This window comes from Stenella coeruleoalba (genome assembly GCF_951394435.1).
Source record: "Stenella coeruleoalba genome assembly, chromosome: 1".
Classification (NCBI taxonomy): domain Eukaryota; kingdom Metazoa; phylum Chordata; class Mammalia; order Artiodactyla; family Delphinidae; genus Stenella; species Stenella coeruleoalba.
The window spans coordinates 159,726,549-159,739,857 of record NC_137169.1 but is presented as its reverse complement, the minus strand read 5'-3'; the positions used below and the strand labels follow the sequence as shown (position 1 = coordinate 159,739,857).

The 13,309-nt window shown below is 49.3% G+C and overlaps 1 long non-coding RNA gene across 1 annotated transcript; it reads right to left on the bottom strand.

The window, feature by feature from the left end:
- Positions 1–6,677: 6,677 nt before the first annotated feature.
- Positions 6,678–11,859, bottom strand: LOC307189196. Its single transcript, XR_013829116.1, has 4 exons — positions 11,506–11,859; positions 10,644–10,747; positions 9,564–9,749; positions 6,678–9,298 (listed from the first exon to the last, which is right to left on the bottom strand). It is a non-coding gene; the product is annotated as an uncharacterized lncRNA (long non-coding RNA).
- Between the last annotated feature and the right edge of the window lie 1,450 nt (positions 11,860–13,309).

Genomic DNA, 13,309 nt, shown 5'->3' with positions numbered 1-13,309 from the left:
GCTCAGTGGCAGAAGACCACTGCGAGCTTTCAGAGAAGTTCTGAGAAAAGTCGAATAGTTGGACATTGGCTGGATCTGCTGCTGGACTAAGAGAGGAGGAAAGCTGGGGAAGATGGCCTAGAGATTGTCCAGCTCGAAGGCTCCCTGAGGCATGTGCAGAAACCCTCTCAGGCAGTAAGACTGGGAAAGTGCCGCATTGTGGGGAGTGGCCTGAGTCCTGGCCCCGGCACTGCCACTAATCTATGCTACTCATTCATACAACTTCTGGTGCCGCAATGTCTTCACTTGTAAAATGGGGACAAATAATTCCAGCCCTAACCATTTCATAGTATTCTGAACAAGGAACAAGAACCAACTGCAGTTAACAGATATAAAAGAACACTGAAAATTGTAACAAATTCTGAAGGAGTAGGAGAGAATTTTATGTGTTTTTGTTTTTAATTAATTAATTAATTTTTAGAACACTAACCCACTAGTGTGGCAATATGTCATTTATTGTGGACTTGGAGCTCTCTGATCCTGGGTGCTCCAGGTGTATGTCCCCATCTAGACTGCATGGTGGCAGAGAAGACTAAAAATCATACTTTTCCATTTTTCTCCCACCCCGTCCCCCCCTCATTCCCCCATCCCCCACCTCCAGCGGCTCAGCAGGGCAGCTGTGCCACAGCATCTGCTGAGTGGCTGACTGGTTGATAGCTTGGAAGCATGTATGTGGTAATATCCAGTTTTTCTATGGATTCATAGTCACTGCCTCTTTTTTGGGGGGCCTGGGGCGGGGGTTGGGTACAGGTGAGCAGCCAGTTTCCATGACAGCGAAAGTTAGAACAGAATGGTACATGCTTCATTTGCAACAACATGGATTTAGCCTAGACTTTAGATAGATTCGGTTAGCTGGAAGGCCCAAGGAAAGAAAAGGGAGAGACTGTGTGAGGTTTTGAGAATTCTCTTCTACGATATTTTTTTTGATCTTTTTTTCTGAAGCATTTTACAGTAGATTACAGATATTATGATTTTTCATCCTTAGTTACTTCAGTTTGCATCTCTAAACATTTAGGGCATTTTTGATGATGAAGGTGGGGGGTGTGTGTGCAAGTACAGGCAGCTCATTTTGAGAGGATTTGGACACCGCTCTACCCAGAGTCAGGAGAATGGACCATATATATTCTCCTCACATCCCTCCTGGATTTCGGTGGCTGCCACCTCAAGCTCAGCCTGGGTTTCCCCAAGCTCTCAGGGACGGGAGGCACCTGGAGCTGGAGACGGGAGCAGACAGGGAAAGCTGACTCAAGGGAAAGTCCCCTGTTTCTCTGTCTCCCATCACAGCTTTTCCCTGAGGCACTAAGTATCCATCTCCAGTGACTCCATAATAATCTCTCACTGAGAAACCTGAACAAAATCGAGTGCCGAGTGTGGTACCCAAATTGCAAACCAATGAATTCTGAATTAAATATTGATTTCCCCCATTTTCTTTCAGGCAAGATTCTTTAGAGTAATTGCCTTGCTGGTTTTGTTTTTTTACCTTTAAATTATCATTCTGATCTTTAAACACTCTAGTGCTGAAAGACTAATAATCCTGTAAGGCAGAGCCCCATCCTCCCCACTCCCATCCCACCCTCCTCCCTCCCCCTCTGGTAACTTTCCTCTCCAAAATGGAATGTCAGGAAGTGGGAGATGTGGCTCGTTACGAAGGACTGTGCACATCAGCCCACAAGGCTGTACTGGGCAAAGGGCAGCCGCCCCAACCCCCAGGGGCCCCTGGCATGGACGCCTAGTCCCAGAAGAAAGAGCAAGGCATCATCCCTGTAATGTTTAAGATGTAGTATATAAACTCTAAAATCCTTTAGGATAACTGCCAATATATATCAAAAACATAAATATGTTTAAACTATTTTTTCCCTGGTAATTCTCTATTTTGACAATCAAACCCAAGGCAATAATCCTAAATACACACGCACAAAAGCTTGTTGCAAGAGCAAGGCCAAATAAGAGATGCAAACTAAGCCTCAAGGGGGCTTAACTTCAGTGAGATCCCCCTAGACTGCTCTCTTCACACTCCTTCAGGAAGTCTTTCTTGATCTGCCCCTCCTAAATCTCAGGGTTCTCATCCTTAGATGTGGACCTGCCAGAGCTGGAGGAAAATACTTAGGAAGTCCTGAGCCTTAAAAAGATTATGGTGCTTTCTCAACTGCCCCGACATCCTGATACAGCAGAAAATGAAACATGAATTAAGGCAAGAAACTCCAAAGAGTTCTGACTTTCCCATAATGCTGACTAGAATGTCAAGCATAAAGTCACTCGAACTGTTTTTCCTGTGTCTGCTTTACTGGGTGTCCCGTAAGCGTTGGAGCACTGGGTACGGTGAGAGGGCCAGCTTGTTTCTGAGCAGAGGCTGGAATCCCTGCACCCTTGCCCGGTGGCCTGCGATCCTGGGGGCTTCCGCAGCCTCCCTGGAGAAGCTGTCAGTCCCAGGCTCTAGGCAACAGGGAGAGCTCCCCCACCTCCAGATCCACTTTCTCTCCCCGTGTGTGTCAGCAGCTTCCTGGGCCTCCAGCACTTCCGGTCAGCCACTGGCTCTGGCTGCAGAAAAAGAAAACAGCCAGGTCTCTATTCCTAGAGGACCAGTCTGGAGGCGAGGCTGTTCCAGGATGAGCATGTTAGCAGAGAAATTTAATTACTGCCCTCTCACCAGGCCGAAGGTTCTGTGTTTCCACAGTGCTTCCCTCTTGAGCACTCCAATATTGGTTACAAGCAGGTCTGAGTGTCAAGGTGCAGGTGTGGAGAATGGGAAGATGGTGCCAGCCCAGGGGATTTCAAAGTTCCCCCAGGAGGAGAATCCAGCCTATGTGCTTCCTCCTGCCCTGTTTCATTCACCTTTGCTGGAAATTCCTCAGACTTCAGAATGGGCCAAATCTGGGTTTGCATGGCAGAGAATGCATTCATTCACTAAACTCTTATTGAGTACCAGGACTCAGGTAAAGGAATATGGAGATAAAATAACACAGCCTGTGATCTTAGACACCTGGCTAGGGAGACAGACACATATGCAATTACAATATAGCGTGGTAAGTGCTGTGATAGGTTTATCCACTGACGCTTATAAGAGGGACACAAAACCCCATGTGGGGTCAGGTGGGGTGGAGGTACTGGGGGTCAGGGCTGATTCTGAGCTGATTCTTATCAATGGGTTAGACAAACAGAAAAGGTTGGAGGATGTGGATGGGTGTTCCAAGGTTCCAAGAAGAGGAAATGGCATGGAGTGAAAAAAGGGAGATTTTCGGGAGCTATGCGTTGTCTGGAATGGGGTGCCTGGCGCTGAGAGATGACGGGACATGCAGGTAGGCCTGGGGGGTGGGTCACACTGTAGGACCAGGCATCCAGGTTCTGTGATCTTAGGAAATCTATTAAATGGGACCAAGTGGGACCAGCTTTATGGGGATTTGGGAAGGTAATGAATAAATGAGCACTATTTAAAGCACTATACAGATTGCCAACAAACACATGAAAGGATGCTCAACATCACTAATCATTAGAGAAATGCAAATCAAATCTACAATGAGGTATCACCTCACACCAGTCAGAATGGCCATCATCAAAAAATCTATAAACAACAAATGCTGGAGAGGGTGTGGAGAAAAGGGAACCCTCTTGCACTGTTGGTGGGAATGTAAATTGATAGAGCCACTATGGAGAACAGTATGGAGGTTCCTTAAAAAACTAAAAATAGAACTACCATACGACCCTGCAATCCCACTCCTGGGCATATACCCTGAGAAAACCATAATTCAAAAAGAGTCATGTACCACAATATTCATTGCAGCACTATTTACAATAGCCAGGACATGGAAGCAACCTAAGTTTTCCATCGACAGATGAATGGATAAAGAAGATGTGGCACATATATACAATGGAATATCACTCAGCCATAAAAAGAAACGAAATTGAGTTATTTGTAGTGAGGTGGATGGACCTAGAGTCTGTCATACAGAGTGAAGTCAGTCAGAAAGAGAAAAACCGCATGCTAACACACATATATGGAATCTAAAGAAAAAAAAAAGAAAAAAAAGTGGTTCTGAAGAACCTAGGGGCAGGAAAGGAATAAAGACGCAGACGTAGAGAATGGAGTTAAGGACACGGAGAGTGGGAAGGGGAAGCTGGGACAAAGTGAGAGAGTGGCATGGACATATATACACTCCCAAATCTAAAATAGCTAGCTAGTGGGAAGCAGCTGCATAGCACAAGGAGATCAGCTCAGTGCTTTGTGACCACCTAGAGGGCTGGGATAGGGAGGGAGGGAGGGAGACGCAAGAGGAAGGAGATATGGGGATATATGTATATGTATAGCTGATTCACTTTGTTATAAAGCAGAAACTAACACACCATTGTAAAGCAATTATACTCCAATAAAGATGTTAAAAAAAAACTATATAAAGTGCTTAACACAGTGTCTAGTATGTGGTTAGCCATCTATACATTTTAGTTGCCATTATTACTGATGAGTTGTATGACCTTGCAGAAGTTATTTTAACAGCTAACTCTCATCTTTAGTTTTCACTTCTGTAAAATGGAATTTAAAAATTCTATTCAGTTGTGAGCAGATGGAGAGACTGTCTTCTTGACTTGGACCCCCAGGTGCTACAGCAGTGCCCGGTATACAGATGCTGTTTCTCTTCCTGATGCTGGTTTCTCTTCCTTCCCTTGCTTTTCCTTCTGCCAGCCCCACTTAGGGCCTAAACACGTGAAAACGGTGGCAGTTCTTCGTTTTCCTTTCAGTTCAGCGTACATTTTGCTTTATACTCACCTTCCAAAAATAGATCTCATTCTCAGTTCATCCATCTTTCCACTAAACTCCAGTTGCCATGACATATTTTTAGTCTAACAATGACGTATAGGTCTTTGCCTAACAAATTAGCAATGCATTTTAAAAAAATCCAGTGGCGGTAGGAATACAGAGAAATGGGCACATTTTTATGTTGCTGGTGTAATGTTTAAGATGGAATATATTAACTCTAAAATCCTTTAGGATAAGCTGACAATATATATCAAAAACAAAAATATGTTTAAGCTATTTTTTTCTCAGTAATTCTTGATTTTGACAATCAAACCCAAAGTAATAATCCTAAATATACACACACAAAAGCTAGTTGCACAAATATTCAATATACTTGTTGCTGCATTATTGTAAGGGAAAGACTGGAAACAATCTGTATGATCAATCCTAAGGGAATGCTTAACTAAATTATGACACAGCCATCTACCCAAACTTGTGCAATTATGAGGGCCCTAGAGCAGTAAAATTCACGGAGGCTGAAATTAGAATGGCGGTTACTAGGAGCTGTGAGGGGGAGGGAATAGGGAGTTATTGTTGAATAGGTATGGAGTTTTAGTTTGGGAAGTTGAAAAGAATCTGGAGATGAATGGTGTTGATGATTGTACGACAATGTGAATGTCCACAATGCTATTGAACTATACACTTAAAATGGTTAAAACAGTCAATTTTATGTTATGTATACCTTACACAATAAAAAAAATGTGCATTGAAGAAAACTAAAAAGACATTAAAAATTCTCTTTCCTAAAACCCAATTCATTTAAGTAGAGCTTGTTTGGAGTTTGGAATATGAAATAGTGAATGAGAACAAGGAGAAAACTTGTTCATTCATTTGTTCTTTCGTATCATGAAACACACACCTATGCACCAGACACCGTGCTCCGAACAGGGCGCACAGTGGGACAAACATGACAGACCTGGATGCTGACCTATTTTCTCCTCAATAATGATCATAACTAGGGGAACTGCAGTTCTAGGGGAGCCAGTTAAACTATCGGAGATAATATAAACTGTGATGTCTCATGTGCCCTGATTTTGCATGTTGGGGCTGGAGAGGTGGCTAGGTCCCAGGTGGACGAGGTGGGCATGGACATTTCCAACAAACCCCTCTGTATTGTCCCATGTCCAAGAAAACTCTGCCTCTGGAAGACGGCAGCTTCCAGCTCACTTAGCTTTAGGTTTTGAGCGCAGGTGAGATACATGAATGTAACTCTAGAGGGTTTCTGGATTGGTGTCGTGGTCCCACAGCCATGAGGAGGGCATGGTAGTGTTCATGACTTAGCCAGAGTTGGGGAGAAGGGATGAGGCGGTGCTCCCCCACAGGCCTCGCTCCCGTTCACCAATGCTGCTAGAAAATATTTTAGAACATGCCCAGACTCTGGGATGGGGTTACATACAATAAAAGCACGGGGCAAGTAGTGTTAATATCACAATTGGGAGGGACTGGGGGCAGCTTAATGCTCCAGACAGCCAATGAGTTTGGTGTCTACTACGTGTCAGGCACAGGGGTTACAGAGGCCACATAGAAAAAGGGTTCAGGGCACAGAGAGTAGAGCTGGGCCATCTAGTTCAAGTCCTGGATCTGCCACTTCAGGCTTAGTCACCCTGGGCAAATTATGTAACCAACTCTGTGACTCAGTTTCCTCATCTGCAAAGTAAGGACAATAAGAACATTTACTCTGTGGGATGTTATGAGGATTAAGTGAGTTTACATTTGCAAAATGCTTAAACTAATGTGTGGTGCATGGTAAGCACTGTGCAAGTTTCTATTAAATGAGATTCAATAAATTATCAGCCCCGTGGAGCTCATGGAGCAAGAAATTCTTGAAGCCTGAACAGACTCACACCTATTAGCAGTCCTGGCCTCTAAGTGAGGAGCTCTCCATGTCTTCTCTTTCCCTCCCCTCCCCGCTGAGGTTCACTTTGCCTCCTCCCATCCAGGCAGGGAGCTTTTCTCCAGATCAGTGAATGAAGTGGGTGTTGGGGGCTGCGGCGCCCCCAGAGGCTGGGAACAGGGTGAAGCCAGGCTGCCTGCTTGGGCTGGCATCCCTTGCCCCTCCTGACTGGCTCCTGGCAGGGGCAGGCCAACAGCAGGAGGATGCAGAGGGGGGTGGAGTCAGATTACTGTAATCGCTGTATTACCAGCCCCACTCACTCCCCCACTCTTTCCCTTAATGGTGATTGTTATACTTATTAGAGGCGCAGCTGCCAATGGTTATTGATTCTCCCTGCTGTAGCATTTTAATCAGGGATTTGCAGCTATTGTTAGTAGTACGAGCCTCTGTGGATCCCAGGACAGAGGCAGAGCTGGGCATTGGGACCTTTTCAGTCAGGCAGGCAGGTTCCCCAGGGTTCCAGAGTCATACAGAGCACTTAACCCAGAAACATCCTGACTCAGTCTGGTGAGAGGGAAGTAGGGGATGGAACGAGGGATGGGGCCACCCTGGGCTTCCAGTCATAGATGCTTGTAGGCAGTTCTTTCCAGCGGGGGCCCGGCTGTGCCTGGCTCTGCTGGATATACCACCAGCCCCCTCCCCTAATCCTCTCTTCCCTGCCTCCCTCCATGGCCATGCAGCTTCCTCACCCACACTCCTCCCAGATGGTGTGGGGGGTGAACTGAATAGTGTCTGGGTGTCTGCAGAGCCAGTAAGAAGCAGTGATGGGGGTGAGGGGTGTGTGGCCACGACACCCTGACCATTTCCCAGGGTTAGGGGTGAGGGTGAGAGTGAATGAACGTTTGTTGTACTCCCACTGTGTGTCAGGCATAGCATTAGGAGCTTTGCCCGTGGTATTCCCTTTAAACCTCACATCAGCCTTTCCAATAGCACATTATTAAAACCATTTTATAGAGGAAACTAAGCTCGGAGAATCAGAGTGACTTGCCAAAGGTCACTCAGCTAGGAAGGGGCAGAGCTGGGATTAGACTCAGGTCTTGTACTTTGTAGGTGAGGAAAACTCCGCTTCAGAGAGAGGTGGTGGCAGAATCTTCTAGACCTTTGATGATGTCAGTCCTGCACAGCCCGACCCTGTCCTGTCCAGGCACTGAGGATGCTCAATGAGCTTCAGGCTTATCATACACTTGAGCCCAGGAGAGTGAAACCTGTCCCATGTGAGAGCCACCTGCCTAGGCTCGGAGGTTGGGCAACAGCCCTGAGTGGCCGGGAAGAGCCCCCATGGCCCCTGCCCTGGGCTTCAGCTCTGGCTCCTGCTGTGCACCCGAGTTCCCCGCCCCCATTGGTGTACTGAGGGGAAGGCCATTCTGGTTGGCTGAAGCCTTTGTCCATTACTGCCCTGAGAGCCCTCATGGTACCAGGGTCCTGCTGCAGGCTGGCACCTGGCACTCTCTCACTACCCAGGATGCCATCCTCTCTCCCGGCTGAATTTGTGCAAACAATTACCCTGCTCTGTGAAGCTCTTGTAGCAAGTGCAGTGGGGGAGAGTGGCCAATAAAAGTCAAGTGAAAATCCAATAAATCAAAAAATATTAAACATTATGAAAATGGATGTCCTACACCTGCAAACAATGGATGTCTAACGTGAATGTTTTTCAGTTCTACTGCAAACATTAAGCAGCTTAGGTGTTAGCAGTTAAAAATGATTGCAGGCCTTTGTGGTTGACACTGGTGAAATCTGAGTTCTTCTGGTGGCCCACCCATTGGCCTGCTTGTAGCAGAGGGGCCGGGAAGACAGTGTCCTAGACACACTGCTGCTGAGTGTCTGTACTAGAAATGTCATAGAAATCCTATAATGGGGATTTGTCCCTCCACAGAGTTATGCTCTAGTGATCTTTTGACACCCAGGCTCCTCTACTTTCAGAGAGGACAGGATGGGGGGAGGCAACATAAATGCCTCCAGGGGCACTCCCTCCACCCTGACCCAGGAGGGGGTCCCTTTCCTCCTCAGGGTGCAGGAGAGTTCCAGCTCTCCTCTCTGTTTCCGTAGCTTTCCTTTCCCTTCCCCTTTCCCTGTGTCCTCTGAGTTGCCTCAGGGCCTAGTGCAAGGCTGGTTATGCTGTCATCCCTGAGGTCACACTGGGAGAGCTACAGGGGGGGCTCCAGTGCTTTCAGCAGGATGGCCCACATCCCTGTTACTGCGGCTCCCTCTCCAGCAGGGGCGGCCCCGGCCACAGCCAGCCTTCCCAGCTCCAGACCCCAAGGCTGGGTCTCTTTTGGCATTGGAGCCAGCCCTATTTATTTATTTATTTTTGGCTGCGTTGGGTCTTCGTTGCTCTGCGCGGGCTTTCCCTAGCTGTGGCGAACTGGGGGCTACTCTTCATTGCGGTGCGCGGGCTTCTCATTGTGGTGGCTTCTCTTGTTGCAGGGCATGGGCTGTAGGTGTGCGGGGTTCAGTAGTTGCAGCATGTGGGCTCAGTAGTTGCAGCACACGGGCCCTAGAGGGCAGGCTCAGTAGTTGTGACGTAGGGGCTCAGTTGCTCTGTGGCATGTTGGATCTTCCTGGAGCAGGGCTCAAACCTGTTGAGCAGGCAGATTCTTAACCACTGCGCCAACAGGGAAGTCCCTTTTATTTTTTTTAAATTGGTTGAGCTTTTTTCTCTGCCACTCCCACCACCCCCATCTTTCAGAGAAGCACATGGCGCTCTGGGCCCAGCTCCCTACCCAAGATTGTCCCCAGCCCCCAGCCCCCAACCTGTGTGCTGCTCAGGGCCCCTGCCATTCAGGCCCAGCCACCACCAGCCCCAGCAGCTCACCAAGCTTCACCGTGCTCTTGCCCACTGACCTCCATCACTCTCTGCTTGAGCCCGCAGATGCAGCCACCCAGCCGCCCAACATGCTCTTGGTGAGGAAGTATTCCTCCCTAGGAGGATGCAGCTTGGGCAAGTGGAGGAGTAGGGCTGGAACCCCGCTGATTAGCGTCTGTCATGTAGCAAACACATCACCCTTCTGAGCCTTAGATTTTCCTTATCTGTAAAATGGAGATACAGCTGATTGAAGGTATGGGTCAAATTAGATAGTGGGTATACAGTGCCTAACCCAACATCTAGCACACAGGGGGAGTTCATCGGCCTTTTTTAAGCTTATTTGTGCCCTTCTAGCATCTGGTTGGAGTGGGGATGCCATAGGCCTGGAGTCAGTCGGCACCTGCGAGGCCGATGCTGGCTGGAGCTGCCGTCACCTTGGCCTCATCTATGTCACCTGAGGCTTCAGGCCTCCTTTCCTGCTTCTCACTTCCAAGATGTGATATATCTGGATCCACATAGCCTCAGTGGCTCCTAATGCACCCTGGGACTTGGAGAATGAGTCACAGAAGTTGATAGCATGGAAATGAGAGAAGCTCATTTGAGCTACGATCTCAGTATGATAACGAGCCTCATGAAACTTGGAATGAGTCAGAGAGGCAGGCTGCCCTGATCCTTGCCTTTACCAGCTGGGATTCCAATACAAAGGGTCTCTATAACCCCTCCCCCCACTGACATGCTGCTCCTAGGCTGTTCCTGTGGCATCAGAGAGAAGTAGGAGGTCTCCTGGGAAGGTAACCTTTCAAGAAAGGGGAGTCTGAGACCCACCCTACAAGAATTGTCCTGCAGTCTCTCAGAGGCCCCAAAATAGCCCAATGTCTTGGTCGCCATGACTGCTTGATGAGCCCCAAAGGGAGTTCAAAGAGGGAGGATTTAGGGCTCGTCATATTTCTCTTAAAGCACAATAACAATCTCTTCTGTTTGTCAAGCTCTACGTGCCAAATAATGGTAAGCACTATGTGTGTGTACATTGCTTAACTTAACCCTCATAACAACCCCGAGAGGGAGTGGTATTCCCGTTTCCCAGATGAAAAAAGTGAAACACAAGAAAACTAACTTACCTTGTAGTAGAACTAAGTTTCAAACCGAGAGTCATCTCTAAGTTAACCAAACTGGGCCTTGTTCTGGGGCAGCGTTCTAAGGCATCTTTTCTCCCTATTTCCCACTGGTGAGGAGAGCAGGGGCAAAGTATGCATTAGAGGGGCTCCAGCAGGAAAGAGGTGGCATATACACCCCGGCAGGGTTGCGGGACACCGGCAAGGGAAGGTGAAACACCCTGAAGGAGTGGGGGAGGGCCTTCCCTGGGACCTGGAGAGAGCTGCAGCGGCAGGAGGAGGCTGCCGGACAGAGGAGGGCTGAGGGCTGGGGAGTAAACGAGGGAACGAGGACGGCACAGTCTCCTCCTGCGCCAGGTCTCCAACAGCTGATCCCACTGGAGGCTGGAGGTCTAGGGAGCCTGGCTGGTGCAGGCTTAGAAATCAGTCTTCCAGATACAGGGCTCAGAGCAGGGCAGAGGAGGGTGGCGAGTGTGGGAGCTGGGGCGGAGGGGCGAATGGAGGCTGTTCAATGCAAGGTGCCTCTGGAACTTTCTGAGAAACTGGCACTTCCTTGATGCTCCAGGAGCCTGATAAGGGTCCGGCTGGGAAGCATGCAGTTGTATTTTGCCTGCACCCGGGGCAGCAGCTTCTACCTGATGTCCTGGGTGTGAGAGCGAGGCGAGGAGTCTCCCGTTCCTCCCCTCAGGGACACAGGGGATTTGAACAGGGGCCTACCTGGAGACGGGGAGGGAACCAAGTAGAGATGGAGAGGAGTCAGGGAGAAGATGCCCCCCCCCCCCCCCCCCCCCCGCCACACGAAGGAAGGCGTGCAAGAGAGGGACTGGCGAAGGCCAGCTACCCAGGAGGGCCCCTTCACGCGGCTTACCTTCAGAAACATACTTTCGCTGCCAGCAGCCTCTTATTCTTTCCATAAATAGGTACTGTGCTGTGTGTAAGGCCTGTCCCTGCCACGTAGAAGTTGTACTAAACAGCTGCCTGTGCAGGAGTGAGGAGGGGCCATGGCAGTTCACACACTGCCTGCCCGACTCAGGCTTCCAGCTGACTTCAGCCCACGGCACCCTCCTCCCTTGAGCTTCCCCGTCTTACACTGTTAGCATTACTGCCTCAGCTATGGCCTCCAGAGTAAACTCTCCAGCACAGGCTCATGTTTGACTTGTCAGCATAACCCTATACCTAGGAGTAAGGGAAGCACAGAGCATGCGGCACTCAGGTTAGAGAAGCTCTGTTACCCTACTGCTCTGTGCTCACCTCTAGAAAAGAGAGTTCAATTACCCAACCAATAATGCAGTCATTTTTGTCTGTTGGGCAGGCAAGACCGATAATGCCAGCTGGCCCAGCCCCAGGCCCCCTCCCCCTGTGCCCAGCTTCCTTTCACTTCAGCTGCTTGCAAGGGTGGCTCCCACGGGTTTCTGTTTCTTTGATTCCCCTCTTATCCAGCAGCTGCTGGGGAGTGAGAGGACAGTGGCATCCCTATCGTCCTGTGTGTACATGGGAGGGATGCAGTACATTCCAGAGGCCTGGACAAATGGAATGCAAAGGCTGGAGAAGAGTAGGCTGAGGCCGTACTCATCCCATCTATGGGCGGTGGAGCCTGCCAGTCAGTTTAAATGGCAGCCTCAGTTCCCGGAGGGATTGGCTGCCATTCTATTGTACCTTGGACCCTGGGATGGAGTCCTGATTGGATTGATTCCAAGGAGATGTGTCTTTCCCTCTGCTAGCTGCTGGCGCCAGCACCTCCTATGCCTGAGGGAGTGAGGTTGAATGGGAGCTTGAATCTCTGCCAGGAGAATCTGGGGCTGGACCCATTTCTGGGGCACTGGGGCACTGGAACAGGGACCAGGTCTCGGCTGCCAGGTGAGCTACTCCTGGGCACACCCAAGAGCTTTCCATAACCCATGACCTTGAAGGGAATAGATGATCCTTTGGAACCTTGATCTTTCACCTTCCCCTCTTAGCTGTCCCTCTGTGTCATTTGTGTCCTAGAACTTAGGGCCTGGTTCGAGAGGCAGACAGGTGAAGTGGAGATGGCTGAGAGAAGGGCCTAGCTCCCCGCCACTCCCATCCAGCCCCTGAGTGCTTCTCCTGTTTCTCAGTTGCTCTGCCATAATATTTCTCTCCCTGCTCAGCCCCACTGGTCTCAGCCGCCCTGAGCAGCTCTCTTGCCTCCTCGTCCATCATCCTGTCTGCGGGGCACCAGAGTACATCTCACAGAGAAACCTTCCTGCCCTAGGCCTCCGAGGAGAAGGGCTCAGCTGTCAGAGAAGAGAGCAGTTTCCAAAGGGGTCAGAGCACTGGGCCCTCCAGGACTGATCGGCTATGAATTACAGACTTCATGTCCCAGTCGGTCCTGGTGCTGCAGAACCAGTTGGGGTGTCCCCGCCTTCCTTCCGGAGTCAGCCTCTTCTCTCGGGCATCACTTTAGCATGCATTCATTGACTTTAGGTTCATTCCTGATTGATATGACTTGCCGGTTGCTTTTTTCTTTTTTTTTTTTTGGCTGCCTTGTGTCTTCGTTGCTACACGCAGACTTTCTCTAGTTTTGGCGAGCAGGGGCTACTCTTCGTTGCGGTGCGTGGGCTTCTCATTGCGGTGGCTTCTCTTGTTGCGGAGCATGGGTTCTAGGCACGCGGGCTTCAGTAGTTGTGGTGCACAGGCTCGGTAGTTGTGGC